The following is an 18,035-nucleotide window of genomic DNA, read 5'->3' on the forward strand; positions in this document are numbered from 1 at the left end:
GGATTTAAGAAATGAAAATACGAAGCCGGGCGCGGTGGCTCACGCCTGTAATCCCAGCACTTTGTGAGGCCGAGGCCGGTGGATCACGAGGTCAGGAGATGGAGACCATCCTGGCTAACACGGTGAAACCCCGTCTCTTTTTAAAAATAAAGAAATTGGCCGGGCGCGATGGCTCAAGCCTGTAATCCCAGCACTTTGGGAGGCCGAGACGGGCGAATCACGAGGTCAGGAGATCGAGACCATCCTGGCTAACACGATGAAACCCCGTCTCTACTTAAAAAAACTACAAAAAACTAGCCGGGCGAGGTGGCGAGTGCCTGTTCCCAGCTACTCGGGAGGCTGAGGCAGGAGAATGGCGTGAACCCGGGAGGCGGAGCTTGCAGTGAGCTGAGATCCGGCCACTGCACTCCAGCCCGGGCAAGAGAGCGCGACTCCGTCTCAAAAAAAATAAAATAAAATAAAAATAAAAATACAAGATATTACCCAGGCGTGGTGGCACGCGCCTGTAGTCGCAGCTACTCAGGAGGCTGAGGCAGGAGAATCGCTTGAAACTGGGAGGCGGAGGTTACAGTGAGCCAAGACTGCGCCACCGCACTCCAGCCTGGGCAGGCGACAGAGCGAGACTCCGTCTCAAAGGAAAAAGAAAATGCGGGACGCTAATTTATTCTACGAAGCTGTTAAAAATAAATAAATAAAAATATGGAACGCGGCTGGGCGCGGTGGCTCACGCCTGTAATCCCAGCACTTTGGGAGGTCGAAGTGGGCAGATTGACTGAGCTCAGGGGTTTGAGACCAGCCTGTGCAACATGGTGAAACCCCGTCTCTACTAAAATAAAAATTAAAAAATTAGCCGGGCGTGGTGGCGTGTGCCTGTAGCCCCAGCTACTCGGGAGGCTGAGGCAGGAGAATTGCTTGAACCCGGGAGGTGGCGGTTGCAGTGAGCCGAGATTATGCCACTGCACTCCAGCCTGGCAACAGAGCAAGACTCCGTCTAAAAAGAAAACAAAAATGTGACGCCCAGTTAAGTTTAAATTTCAGATAACAAATACTTTTTTTAGTATATTATGTCCCAAATCTCATATTTTAAAAATTCACTGTTTATCGGAAATTCAAATTTGACTGAGCATTCTATATTTCATCTGCCCATCCTACTTGTTGGGGGGAAACTACAAAATTTTTTAACTTAATTTTTGTGTTAAAGAAAGAAATTGAATACAATTAACAAAAGAATGTCATGTTGTGATTAACGCCAGGGAGGAAATAAACTAGTTGCTTTGATGGACAATATTAGGGAGAACAAATTTGATTAAAACATCAGGGAAGGTCTATGTGAAGAGGTGACTTTGGAGATCAGAACTGAAGGAAGAGAAGAAACTAGCTATGGGAACAGCTGAGGGAAAAGCCTTCAGGAAACGAAGAGAATACTAAGCACAAAGTAGAGAAGAAGAGCTTGGCATATATCAAGGGACAGAAAGAGGGCCAGGTGACAAGAATTTGAGGGGCATGAAATGAGGGAGCCAAGATTGGCAGGACCTTTGAGCCCATTAAATGACTGTAGGGGTTAAGTGTGGGGAAAAAGACACTAATAGGGCTGTGGGAGCAGACCAGAAAGAGAGGATGGTGGCTTGAATTAGGGTGGTGGCAGTGGACACGGGGAGGAAAGAACAATTGTTAGATGACTATGTCTAACAATTAATGGTGTTATGGTCTAAATGTTTGTGTCATCCCCCAAATTCATATGTTGAAATCCTAATACCCAAGGTGATGGCATTAGGAGGTGGGGATTTGGGGAGAAGATTAGGTCACAAGGGCGGGGTCCTCATGAATGGGATTAACACTTTTATAAAAGAGGCCCCTGCCCACCAATGTGAGAACACAGTGAGAAGGTACCACTTACATGAACCAGAAAACTGGTGGTGGTGGGCCCTCACCAGACACTGAATATGCCGGCATCTTGATCTTGGACTTACCAGCCTACAAAAATGTGAGAAATAAATTTCTGTTGTTTATAAGCCAGCCAGTTTATGGTATTTTGTTATAGTAGCAGGAATGGACTAAGACAGATGGGAAAGGGGTGGGGAAGAATTGCGGAAACAGAAAATCATTATGGATGACTCCAAGTATCTGGTATTAGTGGGACAGATGGTAACAGTCATTTACGAAAATGGTTTCAGAGGAGCAAGTTTGGGATATAGGGGCAGAAAAATCTGAAGCTCAGAGCATAGATCTGTGCTAAATTATCATCTCAGAGATGTAATAAAAGCCATCAGAATGTATGAAACCACCAAACAATAAAGTACAGTGGGAAAAGAAGGCCCAAGATCACATAATAAGAGCTATTAAAAAAATATATGTGGAGACAAAACAACTGGGAGGAAATATGCCAAAATGTTACCAGTTTATCTTGGAGTGGTAGAATTTATGGACAATTTTCACTTTTCTTCTTCTTTTTTTTTTTGAGAAGGAGTTTCGCTCTCGTTGCCCAGGCAAGAGTGCACTGGCGCCATCTTGGCTCACTGCAAACTCCGCCTACCCGGTTCAAGCGAGTCTCCTGTCTCTGCCTCCTGAGTAGCTGGGATTACAAGCATGCGCCACCATGCCCAGCTAATTTTGTATTTTTAGTAGAGACAGGGTTTCACCATATTGGCCAGGCTGGTCTCAAACTCCTGACCTCAGATGATCTGCCCGCCTCGGACTCCCAAAGTGCTGGGATTACAGGCATGAGCCACCGTGCCAGCCCTTTTCTTCTTCATAGTTACAATTACCTGCCCATGGTGAATTTTGATATATGCCAGGCAGGTTGTAGTAAATAATACTCAGGTCATGGGTAAAAGCCCCCAAGGAGCTTCGAAACCAGCTCTGAATTATTAACATTAATAGGGGGAGTAATGCCCAGTAGGACGAGAATATTTGTTCTTGTTTTTTTTTTCCCCCAGCCAAATAATAAAAAGTAAATCAAAAGGCATGTTCATTTGCCTTTTGAATGAGTTATGTAAATTATCGAGTCTGGAGCCATTTGAGAATTGGCAAAAATGACTTAAACACCAGGCTCAGCAAGCAGAACCTGTACCCCCAGAGGGAGCCAGGATAAATCCCTCACCCTGTGGAAGCAGGCACTCTCTTTCTCTGTCTCAAATCCAAACAGAGACTACAGGACTCTCCTGTAGGCTCTGAGTGTAAATCAGGTCTCCTCTAGTCTTGGGCAGAATGGGGCAGGCTCGACAATAGATAACCCTGTCCTCTTGGGTCTCAAAAAGGAAATGTGCATCCCGGTAGACCAGCTCACTTTGGCCTCTGCAGTTCACACCCAGGAATGTGGGGGAGGAGAAGTAGCATGCTGGTGGTGTTGGGTGCAAACACCACTTCCAAGGACCAAAAGCGAGTGAGTGGGGTAGGGATGGCTAAGTTAAAGGAATTGTAGGAGGGGATCAGTTGGCCATGTCGTCCAGTAGGGACAGAGAGGAAAAAGAAGAAGCTTGAGGGGGAAGCAGAGTGCTACTGACTAGATCCGAAAGGCATTAGAGAGGGGAGCCTTCTTTTTTTTTTTTTTTTTATTTGAGACAGTATTTCGCTCTTTTGACCAGGCTGGAGTGAAGTGGTGCCATCTCGGCTCACCGCAACCTCCGCACCCCAGGTTCAAGTGATTCTCCTGTCTCGGCCTCCCAAGTAGCTGGGATTACAGGTGTCCATCACGATGCCCAGCTGATTTTTGTACTTTTAGTAGAGATGGGGTTTCACCATGTTGGCCAGGCTGGTCTTGAACTCCTGACCTCAGGTAATCCACCCGCCTCGGCCTCCCGAAGTGCTGGGACTACAGATGTGAGCCACTGAGCCCGGCCGAGAGGGGAGCCTTTTTAAGAGGTGGAGTATGGTAATCAGATTTCATCTTAATGAGATTACTGTGGTTGCAGTCTGGAGACTGTATTGGGGGAGGGAGAGACAGGAAGCAAGGAGACAAATCAGAAGGGTATTGCTGATGTAATGCAGGAGAGGGGGACGTGGGCGTGCTGAGTGTGAGGGACTCTGGCCAACAGGCAGTTGGATAAGCAGGTCTCACACTGCCCAAAAGTAACTTCCGAATCCCATCCCTCCTCCTCATGGATCTTCTAGATTTTTCTCTTTGCCTCTTTCTATTTACTCTTTTATATTGTCATTAAATGTAGTTGCATTTTTTTTCTTTGCTATAATCTTTCCTTTGCCTTATTGTTTTGTCTTCAGATGCCATCTCAGTGATCGACAGATACACTGAGTCAAACGATATTACTTCACTACTGGGTAACCTTGGAATATAATCAGTGCTAAATAAATGGCTGAATTGACTTGCAATCTCTTCTTATTCCTCATGGCACTCAGCATGAGATGGGTGCATAGGAAGTTTTGATTATAATTTTATTTTATTTGATTTTTGAGATGGAGTCTCACCCTGTTGCCCAGGCTGGAGTGCAGTGGTGCAATCTCAGCTCACTGCAACCCCCACCTCCTGGATTCAAGCGATTCTCCTGCCTCGGCCTCCTGAGTAGTTGGGATTACAGGTGTGCACCATCACGTCTGGCTAATTTTTTTTTTTTTTTTTTTTTTTGAGACGGAGTCTCGCTCTGTCACCCAGGCTGGAGTGCAGTGGCCGGATCTCAGCTCACTGCAAGCTCCGCCTCCTGGGTTTACACCATTCTCCTGCCTCAGCCTCCCGAGTAGCTGGGACTACAGGAGCCCACCACCTCGCCCGGCTAGTTTTTTGTATTTTTTAGTAGAGACGGGGTTTCACTGTGTTAGCCAGGATGGTCTCGATCTCCTGACCTCGTGATCCGCCCGTCTCGGCCTCCCAAAGTGCTGGGATTACAGGCTTGAGCCACCGCGCCCGGCCCTGGCTAATTTTTTGTATTTTTAGTAGAGATGGGGTTTCACCCTGTTGGCCAAGCTGATCTCAAACTCCTGACCTCAGGTGATTCACCCGCCTCGGCCTCCCAAAGTGCTGGGATTATAGCCGTGAGCCCCCGCACCTGGCCGGAAGTATTTAACAAATAACTGGTGGCCTTGTCTTAAATCCCGGTTTAAATACAAGGGGCTCATATTTTATATTAAAAAAGGAATAACAATATGCAAACCCATACTTTTAAAAGTTGCAACCAACTAAATTTAAGAAATAACTCTTCAGGCCAGGCACAGTGGCTCACCCCTGTAATCCCAGCACTTTGGGAGGCTGAGGCAGGCGGATCACAAGGTCAGGAGATCAAGACCATCCTGGCTAACACGGTGAAACCCTGTCTCTACTAAAAATACAAAAAATTAGCTGCGCATGGTGGCGGGTGCCTGTAGTCCCAGCTACTCAGGAGGCTGAGGCAGGAGAATGGCAAGAACCCAGGAGGCAGAGCTTGCAGTGAGCCGAGATCGCCACTGCAACACAGCCTGGGCGACAGAGCGAGACTCCATCTCAAAAAAAAAAAAAAAAAAAAAAGAAAAGAAAGAAAGAAAAAGAAATAAACTTTCAGTCATCAAACTGGGAATCACTCTGGGATGAGTAAACTGAAGTTCTCCTGTCAGGCTTGCATTTTTACAGGAAGGGCATTTGTAATGTCACTCTGTTTCCAGTTATGCTCGTTCTCCAAACTACAGAAAGATAACCCTGCCACATGTTTTTAAAAAAAAAAAAAGAAAAGAAAAAAAAGTCTGTTATCTAGAGCAAAGCAGGAAGGAAGAAGGGAAGGAAGAAGTAGATGTGATTAAAAATTGGGAAACTTTCCAAACCACTTTAAGTAGCCGCCATCCAGAAGATAGCCTACTTAGCTTAGCTACAAAGAGCAAGAAATGAAAACTTTCTAACCAACATATGGCTCTGGTATCTATATTGGAACTGACTAAATAAAGATAAAATTCTACTGTATCTTTCTCCACAACGGAGACGATGCATTTTAACCAAACTTCATATCCAATTAAAAGGAACCAAAGTATGCCTTAAGAAACATTTGGGCCAGGCATGGTGCCTCATGCCCGTAATCCCAGCACTTTGGGAGGGCAAGGCAGGTGGATTGCTTGAGGTCGGGAGTTTGAGACCAGCCTGGCCAATATGGTGAAATCCCCACTAAAAATACACAAATTAGCTGGGGGTGGTGGCATGCCCCTGTAGTCTCAACTACTTGGGAGGCTGAGGCATGAGAATCACCTGAACCCAGGAGGCAGAGGTTGCAGTCAGCCGAGATCGTGCCACTGCACTCCAGCCTGGGTGACAGGGCAAGACTCTGTCTAGAAAAAAAAAAAAAAAAAAACAGGTGTGGTGGCTCACGCCTGTAATCCCAGCACTTCAGGAGGCCGAGGCGGGCAGATCGCCTGAGGTCAGGAGTTCAAGACCAGCCTGACCAACGTGGAGAAACCCCATCTCTACTAAAATTACAAAATTAGCCGGTCATGGTGGCGCATGATGAAATTCCAGCTACTCGGGAGGCTGAGGCAGGAGAATCGCTTGAACCCAGGAGGCAGAGGTTGTGGTGAGCCAAGATTGTGCCACTGCAGTCCAGCCTGGGCAACAAGAGCAAAACACCGTCTCAAAAATAAAAAAATTTAAAAATTAAAAATAAAATAAATAAAAAATTAAAAAAGAAAAAAAATTTAAAAAAGAAAAAAGAAAAAAGAAACATTTGGTGGGGAGGGGGTGTGATGAATTTTTTAATAAATTGTGTCAAGACAATTAGCCATTTGAAGGGAAAAAAAATCTGGATCCATGCCACACTTTTTACTACAAAATAAATTTCAGCTCAAAGATTTAAATGTAAACACTAAAACCATTGAAGACTAGAAAAAAATGGGTAGATGCTTTTATAATCTTGTCATGAAGACGATTTATACATTTATTCATTCTTTTAGCACATATTTTTTCAATGCCTACTATGTGCCAGCACTGTTTTAGGTGCTGGGAATACATCAGTGAACAAAAAGACAACAGTCCCTGCTTGCCTGGTGCAAACATTTTATTGAAGGGGTGCTATGGTTTAAATATTTGTATGCTCCCCAGATTAATATATTGTTTTTGTTTTTTGTTTTTTTTTGAGACAGAGTCTCGGTTTGTCGTCCAGGCTGAAGTGCAATGGTGTGATCTTGGCTCACTGCAACCTCTGCCTCCCGGCTTCAAGCGACTCCCCTGCCTCAGCCTCCCGAGTAGTTGGAATTACAGGCATGAACCACCACACCCAGCGATTTTTTGTGTTTTTAGTAGCGATGGGGTTTTACCATATTGGCCAGGCTGTTCTCTCGAACTCCTGTCCTCAGGTGATCCACCCGCCTCAGCCTCCCAACGTGCTGGGATTACAGGCATGAGCCACCACGCCCAGACTCTTCATCGTTTTTTGTTTGTTTTTGTTTTTGTTTTCTAAGAGACTGGGTCTCACTCTGTCGCTCAGGCTGGAGTGCGGTGGTGTGATCCTAGCTCACTGCGGCCTCCAACTTCTGGGCTCAAGAGATCTTCCTGCCTCAGCCTCTGGAATAGCTGGGGCTACAGGCACTGATCACTACACCCAGCTAAAATTCACATATTGAACTCCTAACCTCCACGGTGATGGTATTAGGATGTGGGGCCTTTGGGAAGTGATTAGGTCAGGAGGACAGGTGGAGCCATCATGAATGGGATTAGTGCCTTTATGTAAAAGACCCCAGAGTGACTCTCACCCCTTTCTCCTTGTGAGTACACAGGGAGAAGTCAGCAGTCAGCAACTGTTCCTTGGCGAACAGGTATATACAAACCTACCCCCAAAACCTGAGCGGGGTGAGAGGCCAAAGAAAGGGCAAATCCAGGCCGGGCGCGGCGGCTCACGCCTGTATTCCCAGCACTTTGGGAGGCCAAGGTGGGCAGATCACGAGGTCAGGAGTTCGAGACCATCCTGGCTAACATGGTGAAACCCCATCTCTACTAAAAATACAAAAAAAAAGTAGCCAGGTGTGGTGGCGGGTGCCTGTAGTCCCAGCTACTTGGGAGGCTGAGGCTGAGCTCGCGCCACTGCACTCCAGCATGGGTGACAGAGCGAGACTCCGTCTCAAAAAAAAAAAAAAAAAAAAAGAAATGGCAAATCCAGTTTGTCAGAAAGAAAATATTTAGGACGGGCGTGGTGGCTGACACCTGTAATCCCAGCACTTTGGGAAGCTGAGGCGGGCAGATCACCTGAGGTTGGGAGTTCAAGACCGGCCTGGCTAACATGGTGAAACCCTGTCTATACTAAAAGTAAAAAATTAGCTGGGCATGGTGGTGTGCATCTGTAATCCCAGCTACTCAGGAGGCTGAGGTGAGAGAATCGCTTGAACCTGGGAGGTGGAGGTTGCGGTGAGCCAGGATCACGCCACTGCAATCCAGCCTGGGTGACAAAGTGAGAATCCATCTCCAAAAAAAAAAGCAACAAAGAAAGAAAACATTTAATAGGGATTTACAAACAAAAGCAATGCTATGGCAGCCACCAGATGGTGGATCCATGCACCCGCCCTCCAGAAAATATCCTTATTAAGCAAGCTTTTAGGGTAAAACAGGTGCAACTGGTTACGTCTCAGACTGTCTTGCCAAAACTCATGACCGCTGGGGAAATTAGATAAGCGTCTTTATGAGGAGTTATTTATGCTTCAGGCATTGTTCTAAGACCTTGCTGCAGAACAACACTTTGGTATGCAGGAGTCAAACATCAAGTCGTTAAAAAAAAAAAAAAAAATAGTCGCATGGTGGTTTCACTTCAAGATGGCATCACTCTTGCCATGCAACAGGCTCTTTTCCTAAAGCAACCCAGAAGAGGGTCCTCACCAGAACCCAGCCATGCAGGCATTCCGATCTTGGGCTTCTAGCCTCCAGAAATGTGAGAATTAACTTTTTTTTTTTTTTTTTTTTTTTTTTTATTGAGACAGAGCTTTGTTCTTGTTGCCCAGGCTGGAGTGCAGTGGCGCCATCTCGGCTCACTGCAACCTCCGCCTCCCGGGTTCAAGCAATTCTCCTGCCTCAGCCTCCCAAGTAGCTGGGATTACAGGCATGTGCCAGCACGCCCGGCTGATTTTGTATTTTTAGTAGAGACGGGGTTTCTCCATGTTGGTCAGGCTGGTCTCCAGCTCCAGACCTCAGCTGATCCGCCCACCTCGGCCTCCCAAAGTGCTGGGATTACAGGTGTCAGCCACCACGCCCAGCCAATAAGTAACTTTTTATTGACCCAGTCTATGGCAATTCGTTATAGCAGCCTGAATGGACTGAGAGAGGATATATAATATAAACAACAAGCCAAATAAATAAATAAATTAGAAGTATGTTTAAATGTGGAAAGTGCTATGAAAGAAATAGAGCATAGCGGCGTTGGGGAGGTGGGGTCAGGGTGCAGGGCAGTAAGAAGTACGAGTGGAAGAGTGCAAATTTGAAATGGTTGGCCTCACTAAGTGACATTGGGCTGGGTGCAGTGCCTCACGCTTGTAATCCCAGCACTTTGGGAGGCCAAGGTGGGCGGATCACTTGAGGCCAGGAGTTTCAGACCAGCCTGGCTAAAATGGCAAAACCCCATCTCTACTAAAAATACAAAAATTAGCTGGGCATGGTGGTTGACGCCTGTAATCCTAGCTACTCGGGAAACTGAGGTAGGAGAATCACTTGAACCCAGGAGGCAGAGGCTTCAGTGAGCTGAGATCGCACCACTGCACTCCAGCCTGGGCGACAGTGGGAGACTTTGTCTCAAAAAACCCACACACAAGGCTGGGCGCGGTGGCTCATACCTCTAATCCCAGCATTTTGGGAGACCAAGGTGAGCTGATCACGAGGTCAGGAGATTGGGGCCATCCTGACTAACACGGTGAAACCCCGTCTCTTTTTTTGTATTGTAAAATACAAAAAAAAAAAAACATTGCCAGGTGTGGTGGCACGTGCCTGTAGTCCCAGCTACTCGGGAGGCTGAGGCAGGAGAATCTCTTGAATCCAGGAGGCAGAGGCTGCAGTGAGCCGAGATTGTGCCACAGCACCCCAGCCTGGGTGACACAGCGAGACTCCATCTCAAAAAAGTAAAAAAAAAAAAAAAAAAAAAAAAAAAAAAAAGTCACACACACTTAAAAGAGGTGACATTGAAGCAAACACAAAGGAGGAAGTAGACACGTGGATATCCAGGAGAAGAGCATGCTGGGAAGACAAATATACCTACCATGTTCTAAGAACAGTAAGGAGGTCAGTATGGCTAAAACGGAGTGGGAGAATACAAGAGTAGTAGGAGATGAGACTGATAAGTAGCAGAGGAGCCAAATCATGTAGGTTCATGTAGGCCATGGTAGACTTTGGCTTTTACTGCATGTGAAATGGGAAGTCGCTGGAGGGCTTAGAGCAGAAGAGTGATGTATCTTACTTACATCACAACAGGATCACAATCACATTGGCTGCTGTGTTGAGAATACACTGTAGGGAGCAAGGGTGAAAGCAGGGAGACCAGTTAGGAAACTTTTATAAATAGTGCCTTGGATCACAGTGGTAGCAGTGGAGGTGGTAAGAAGTTATTGGCTTCTGAATATATTTTGAAGGTAGAACCAAAAGGATTTCCTTACATGAAATCCAGATGGCATGAAAGAAAAGATTGACTCATTTGACAAGAAAAGCATTCATTCATTCTCAAACTGCTTTGATGGTTCATTCTTCTGTAGTGGATCTTTAAATGTTAGAGTTTCCCCAGCTTTATCACTAGACCCTCTTGTCTTTTCATTCTGTCCTTACTCCTTAAGCAATTTCATTCATACCCAGGGTGTTAATTACAGTAAATATCCCTAAGACTCTCAGATTTATATTTCTATGCCAAATCTTAGTCTTGAGCTCCCCAACTTGCATATCCAACTTCCCACTTGACATTATCACTTGGCTGCCTTAAATTCATTCACTCATTCCCTTAATGAATATTTATTGAGTACCAAATATGTGTTAAGCACTATAGTATGGGCTGGTATACAATGGTGAATTAATAAAACAGACTTGGCCCCCTGCTGTCATGAAGCTTCCAGTCTAGTGAGGATGGGGGTCAGGGGTGGCAAGAAAATAAACAAGAAAACAAACAAAAAGTAAAAGTTGCTATAGAAAAACAAGTTGCAGTAATACAGAATAAAAAGTATGTATGTGCAAGGGGAGGACATCTACTTAGAATAGTCAGAGAAGAGCTTTCTAAAGAAGTTTCATGGAAGCTGAGAGTTCAAGGATAAGAAACAACCACCCATGAGAAGAACTGTAGAAAGAACACTGTAGACAATAGCAACAGATATCGGGGGAAACCCCACCCCCAATATTCAACGTGGGTTCTTTTCTGTTTCCCTAAGCGTTGACTGGTCTGAGAAATAAAGGGAAAGAGTACAAAAGAGAAATTTTAAAGCTGGGTGTCTGGGGGAGACATCTTATGTCAGCAGGTTCCGTGATGCTCCCTGAGCTGTAAAATCAGCAAGTTTTTATTAGCGATTTTCAAAAAAGGGGAGGGAGTGTACAAATAGGGTGTGGGTCACAGAGATCACATACTTCACAAGGTAATAAAATATCACAAAGCAAATGGAGGCAGGGCAAGATCACAGGATCACAGGTCCACAGGATGGGGTGAAATTAAAATTGCTAATGAAGTTTCGGGCAGGCATTGTCATTGATAACATCTTATCAGGAGACAGGGTTTGAGAGCAGACAACCCGTCTGACCAAAATTTATTAGGTGGGAATTTCCTCGTCCTGATAAGCCTGGGAGCGATACAGGAGACCAGGGCTTATTTCATCCCTTTATCTTCAACCGTAAAAGACAGCTGCCCCCAAAGCAGCCATTTCAGAGGCCTACCCTCAGGGGCCATTCTCTTTCTCAGGGATGTTCCTTGCTGAGAAAAATAATTCAGTGATATTTCTTCTATTTGCTTTTGAAAGAAGAGAAATATGGCTCTGTTCCACCTGGCTCACCGGCAGTCAGAGTTTAAGGTTATCTCCCTTGTTCCCTGAACATTGCTGTTATCCTGTTCTTTTTTCAAGGTGCCCAGATTTCATATTGTTCAAACACACATGGTCTACAAACAATTTGTGCAGTTAACGCAATCATCACAGGGGCCTGAGGCAACATACATCCTCCTCAGCTTACGAAGATGATGGGATTAAGAGATTAAAGTAAAGACAGGCATAGGAAATCACAAGGGTATTGATTGGGGAAGTGATAAGTGTCCATGAAATCTTCACAATATATGTTCAGAGATTGCAGTAAAGACAGGCGTAAGAAATTATAAAAGTATTAATTTGGGGAACTAATAAATGTCCATGAAATCTTCACAATTTATGTTTTTCTGCCATGGCTTCAGCCAGTCCCTCCATTCGGGGTCCCTGACTTCCCGCAACAGCAAAGGCTCTGTTGAGGAAAATAATTTCATGTATTTGAAGAACTGAAATGAAGCCACTATGGCATAGTAATCAAGGAGTAACAGTGATAAATGATTAAGCTGGAGGGTTAGGAAAGTGTCAGATCATCCAGAGCCTTGTAAATTATGGCTGGGAGTTTGGGAGTTTAGTCTAAGAACGAGAAACCATTGAAGGGCTTTAACCTAGGAAAATAATTTGAGCTGATTTGTGGGTTTTTTGTTTTTGTTTTGAGACAAAGTCTCACTCTGTTGCCCAGGCTGGAGTGCAATGGCACTATCTCAGTTCACTGCAACCTCTGCCTCCCGAGCTCAAGTGATTCTCCTGCCTTAGCCTCCCCAGTAGCTGGGATTACAGGCACATGCCACCATGCCCAGCTAATTTTTGTTTTTTTAGTAGAGACAGGGTTTCACCACGTTGGCTAGGCTGGTTTAGAACTACTGACCTCAGGTGATCCATCCACTTCGACCTCCCAAAGTGCTGGGATTACAGGCGTGAGCCACCGCGCCCAGCCTGATTTATGTTTTTGAAAGATCACTCTGGCAGCTGTGTGGAGAATGAGTTACCGGGGGCCAAGTGTGGAAGCTGGAAAACCACTTAGGAGTTAAAGCCAGTGTTTTGAGTGAGAGATGATGTGACTCAGACTAGGTTAGTGGTCATGGAGATGAAGAGGAGTAGATAGATCAGAAATATATTTAGGAAGTTGAAACAATGCACACTAGCCTAGCTAAGAACATGGACTCCAGTGATAACTGCCTGGCTTGAAGCGCAGCTCTGCCACTTCCTAGCTGTGTGAATTTGGGCAAATCCATGACCTCTCTGTGCCTCAGTCTCCTAATTTACAAAATGGGGATAGTCATATTTATAGGAAGTGTGAGGATTAATATTCACAAAGCATTTAGAACCATTCCTAGAGCACGGTAAGCACTATATTAATTGTTAGCTATCAATAATTTTAGTGGATGGCTGGGTGTGGTGGCTCATGCCTGTACCCATCACTTTGGGAGGCCAAGGTGGGAGAACTGTTTGAGCCCAAGAGTTCAACACTAGCCTGGGCAACAGCGCAAGACCCCATCTTATTTAAATATTAATAATAAATGATAGCAGATTGACTGTGGGGAATGAGGGTGGAACCAAAGGTGATTCCAGGTTTTGGCATGAGCTACTGGATATTTTCTTGAGATACTAGGGTGGCAAAACCTCAGTCTTGGTGGAAGCTACTAATTCATTGTCCACATCAACTAGAAAAAGTCATAGATTTTCAATGGAGTAGATTGAGTCTGTTATAAAATTCATGATCACAGATGTCAAATGATGGATCCACATATCACCTAACAATTCTACTTTACACCTTTGGTCAATTCACTCTCCTACCTTCTGCAATCATTTTTGTTAAACCTATTCCATTCTTCTGTAACCTTCTACTCCAGCACCAAGTTCCCCCTGCACTCACACTTTCAATATTTGATCCAAACTCCTATTTTACAGAGAAAATAGAAGCCATCTGATAGGAACTCCCTTGTCTTCTGGTTACCAAACATATATATCTACCCATCTCTGTACCCATCCTATCTTCTTTTCCTCCTGCTACACAGAATAGTGATTCCCAAAGTGTTGTTAGTTCCCTCAGAATAGCAGCATCAGCACCGCCTGGGAAATAGTTAGAAACGCAGATTTGCAGCCTCATCCCTAACCTACAGAATCACAAACTCTGGGGTAGGGTGAAGGAAGGGGCAGCATTCTATGCTTTAACAATCCCTCCAGGAAGATTCTGATGCACTCAGCTTAGAGAACCACTGCAATAGAAAAAAATAATACCTTCTCTCATTTACGGCCTACCCTTCTACTTGTACTTCGGATAATGTCCTCCCTGTCTTTTTTTTTTATTTTTTCTTTTTCTTTTTTTTTTTTGAGAGGGAGTCTCGAGTCTCGCTCTGTTGCCCAGGCTGGAGTGCAGTGGCATGATTTCGGCTCACTGCAAGCTCCACCTGCCGGGTTTATGCCATTCTCCTGCCTCAGCCTCCCAAGTAGCTGGGACTACAGGCGCCCGCCACCACGCCTGGCTAATTTTTTGTATTTTTAGTAGAGACGGGGTTTCACCGTGTTAGCCAGGATGGTCTCGATCTCCTGACCTTGTGATCCGCCCGCCTCAGCCTCAGCCTCCCAAAATGCTGGGATTACAGGCGTGAGCCACCACACCCGGCCTTTTTCTCTTTTTCTTTTCTTTTCTTTTTTTTTTTTTTTTTTTTTTTTTTTTTGAGACGGAGTCTCACGCTGTTGCCCAGGCTGGAGTGCAGTGGCGCGATCTCGGCTCACTGCAAGCTCCGCCTCCCGGGTTCCCGCCATTCTCCTGCCTCAGCCTCCTGAGTAGCTGGGACTACAGGCGCCCGCCACCGCGCCCGGCTAATTTTTTGTATTTTTAGTAGAGACGGGGTTTCACTGTGGTCTCGATCTCCTGACCTTGTGATCCGCCCGCCTCGGCCTCCCAAAGTGCTGGGATTACAGGCTTGAGCCACCGCGCCCGGCATTCTTTTTTTTTTAAGAGGGAATCTCACTCTGTTGCCCTAGCTGGAGTGCAATGGTTTGATCTCGGCTCACTGCAATCTCTGCCTCCCGGGTTCAAGCGATTCTCCTGCCTCTGCCTCCTGAGTAGCTGGTATTACAGCCACCTACCATCATGCCCAGCTAATTTCCGTTTTTTCATAGAGATGGAATTTCACCACATTGGCCAGGCTGGTCTTGAACTCCTGACCTTAAGTGATCTGCCCGCCTTGGCCTCCCAAAGTGCTGGGATTACAGGCGTGAGCCACCACGCCTGGCCGTGTCTTCTTAAGAATTTTATATAATTAATTGTTCTTTTCTTCCCTCCTGTGTATTCAACCACTCCTTCTCAACTGGAACTTTCTTGTGTACATAAACATGCTCAAACCTTTCTCATATACAAAAACTCCTCTCTTAATGGTTCATCTCCTTCTAGCTACCTCATGATAGTTTTCCTCTCCTCCACAGCCAAACATGTTAAAAGAGTTGTCAGCATAAAAAAGAAAGGAAATCCTGCAGTATATGACAGCATGGGTGAATTGACATTATGCTAAGTGACATAGCCAGTCACAGAAGGACAAATACTGCATGATTCCACTTGTATGAAGTAGCTAAAATAGACAAACTCATAAAAGCAAAGAATAGAATGCTGGCTGCCAGGGACTAGGGAGGGGAGGAAATGTGGTGTTGCTAATCAATGTGCATTAAATTTCAATTGTGCAAGACGAGTAAGTTCTAGAAATCTGCTATAAAACATTTTGCCTATAAGTAACAATACTGGGCCGGGCATGGTGGCTCACGCTTGTGATCCCAGCACTTTGGGAGGCCGAGGTGGGCGGATCACTTGAGGTCACGAGTTCAAGACCAGCCTAGTCAACACGGTGAAACACCATCTCTACTAAAAAACATACAAAAATTGGCCGGGTGTGGTGGCGTGCACCTGTAGTCCCAGCTACTCGGGAGGCTGACCCACAAGAATTGCTTGAACCCAGGAGGCAGAGATTGCGAAGACCTGAGATCATACCACTGCACTCCAGCCTGGGTGACAGAGCAAAAATCTGTTTCAATCAATCAATCAATCAATAAAACATAAAAAGTTCAAGTAGTGTCTATTAAATTTTTATTTTATTTTATTTACTTTTTAGATACAAGGTCTCAGTAAGTTGCTCAAGCTGCCTCAAACTCCTGGGCTCAAGCAATCCATCTGCCTCAACCTCCTGAGTAGCTGGGACTAAAGACGTGTTCCACTGCACGTAGCTGTCTATTATAATTTTTTTTTTTTTTTTTTTTTTTTGAGATTTGAAATGGAGTTTCCCTCTTGTTGCCCAGGTTGCTGGAGTGCAATGGCACGATATCGGCTCACTGCAACCTCCACCTCCTGGGTTCAAGTGATTCTCCTGCCTCAGCCTTCGGAGTAACTGGGATTACAGGCGCGTGCCACCACGCCTGGCTAATTTTGCATTTTTAGTAGAGACAGGGTTTCACCATGCTGGTCAGGCTGGTCTAGAACTCCTGACCTCAGGTGATCCTCCTGCCTCGGCCTCCCAAAGGGCTAGGATTACAGGAATGAGCCACGGCGCCCGGTCTGTCCATTAGAATTTTAAATAAGCATACCCTTTTTGTTGTCTACCCTAGAGAAGAACCATCATACAGGCCCAGGGCAGCATGTATGAAGCCTTTTTTTTTTTTTTTTTTTTGCAGAATTGTTAGCAACTGGGAAAAAAATGAAAACAACTTAAATGACCATCGGTAGAGGAATGGCCAAGAAAATTATGACATACTCATAATATATAATATCAAGTTTCTGTTAAAATAATGCACTAGTTTATTCTATACGTCATGTTATACTATACATAATGTGTATACGTAAATGATATGTATATGTAAAATTATACTACACATGATGATGTTACTACTTAGAAAAAAACAGGCTGGGCGCGGTGGCTCAAGCCTGTAATCCCAGCACTTTGGGAGGCCGAGGCGGGCGGATCACGAGGTCAGGAGATCGAGACCATCCTGGCTAACACAATGAAACCCCATCTCCACTAAAAATACAAAAAAATTAGCCGGGCGTGGTGGCGGCGCCTGTAGTCCCAGCTACTCGGGAGGCTGAGGCAGGAGAATGGCGGGAACCCGGGAGGCGGAGCTTGCAGTGAGCCGAGATCGCGCCACTGCACTCCAGCCTGGGCGACAGAGCGAGACTCCGCCTCAAAAAAAAAAAAAAAAAAAGGAAAAAAACAGCAAGGACCCACACCAAACAAATAACAATGATTACCTCTGAAAGGTGGCGGAGAAGACTAGATTGGTGGCAGTGGTTAAAGGTGATTTTAGTCCTCTCTGTAATATATTAATTTTTAATTTTATTTTATTAATTAATTTATTTTTGAGGCAGGGTCTTGCTCTGTCATGCTACCATCCCCAGCTATTTGTTTTTGTTTTTGTTTGTAGAGACAGGGTCTCGCTATGTTGCTCAGGTTGATCTCAAACTCCTGTCCTCAAGTGATCTTCCCATCTTAGCCTCCTCAAATGTTGGGATTACAGGCATGGGCCATCGCACCCCCTTGCCTGTTTCAGTTTTTAAAAAGAAGAATATATATATATTTGTTGTACTTATGTTATTAAAAACAAATAGAATGAAAGAAAGGGTTGTCTATACCAACTACCTCCATTTCATCATCTCTCAATTCTCAACTGCTCCAATTTGACTTTTATTCTGATCACTTCTCACAAATAGCTCTCCTTCATGTCACCAATGACATTCACATCACCAAATTAAAAAAGATATATATTTAAGAAAATTAGGCAGGCGTGGTCACACGTGCCTGTGGTCCCAGATACTTGAGAGGCTGAGGTGGGAGGATCACTTGAGCCAGGGAGGTTGAGGCTGCGGAGAGCCATGATCCTGTCACTGCACTCCAGCTTGGGTAACAGAGACCTTGTCTCAAGAAAAAAAAAAAAAAAGAAAAGAAAAAGAAAAAGAAGTAGTCCTACCAGATTGCGGCCACCCACTCTCATGACCTCATTTTAACCTAATTACCTCTTTAAAGACTGTCTCTGGCCAGGCGTGGTGGCTCATACCTGTAATCCCAGTGCTTTGGGAGGCAGAGGCGGGTGGATCACGAGGTCAGGAGATCAAGACCATCCTGGTTAGCATG

This window comes from Macaca thibetana, chromosome X (genome assembly GCF_024542745.1).
Source record: "Macaca thibetana thibetana isolate TM-01 chromosome X, ASM2454274v1, whole genome shotgun sequence".
Lineage (NCBI taxonomy): Eukaryota > Metazoa > Chordata > Mammalia > Primates > Cercopithecidae > Macaca > Macaca thibetana.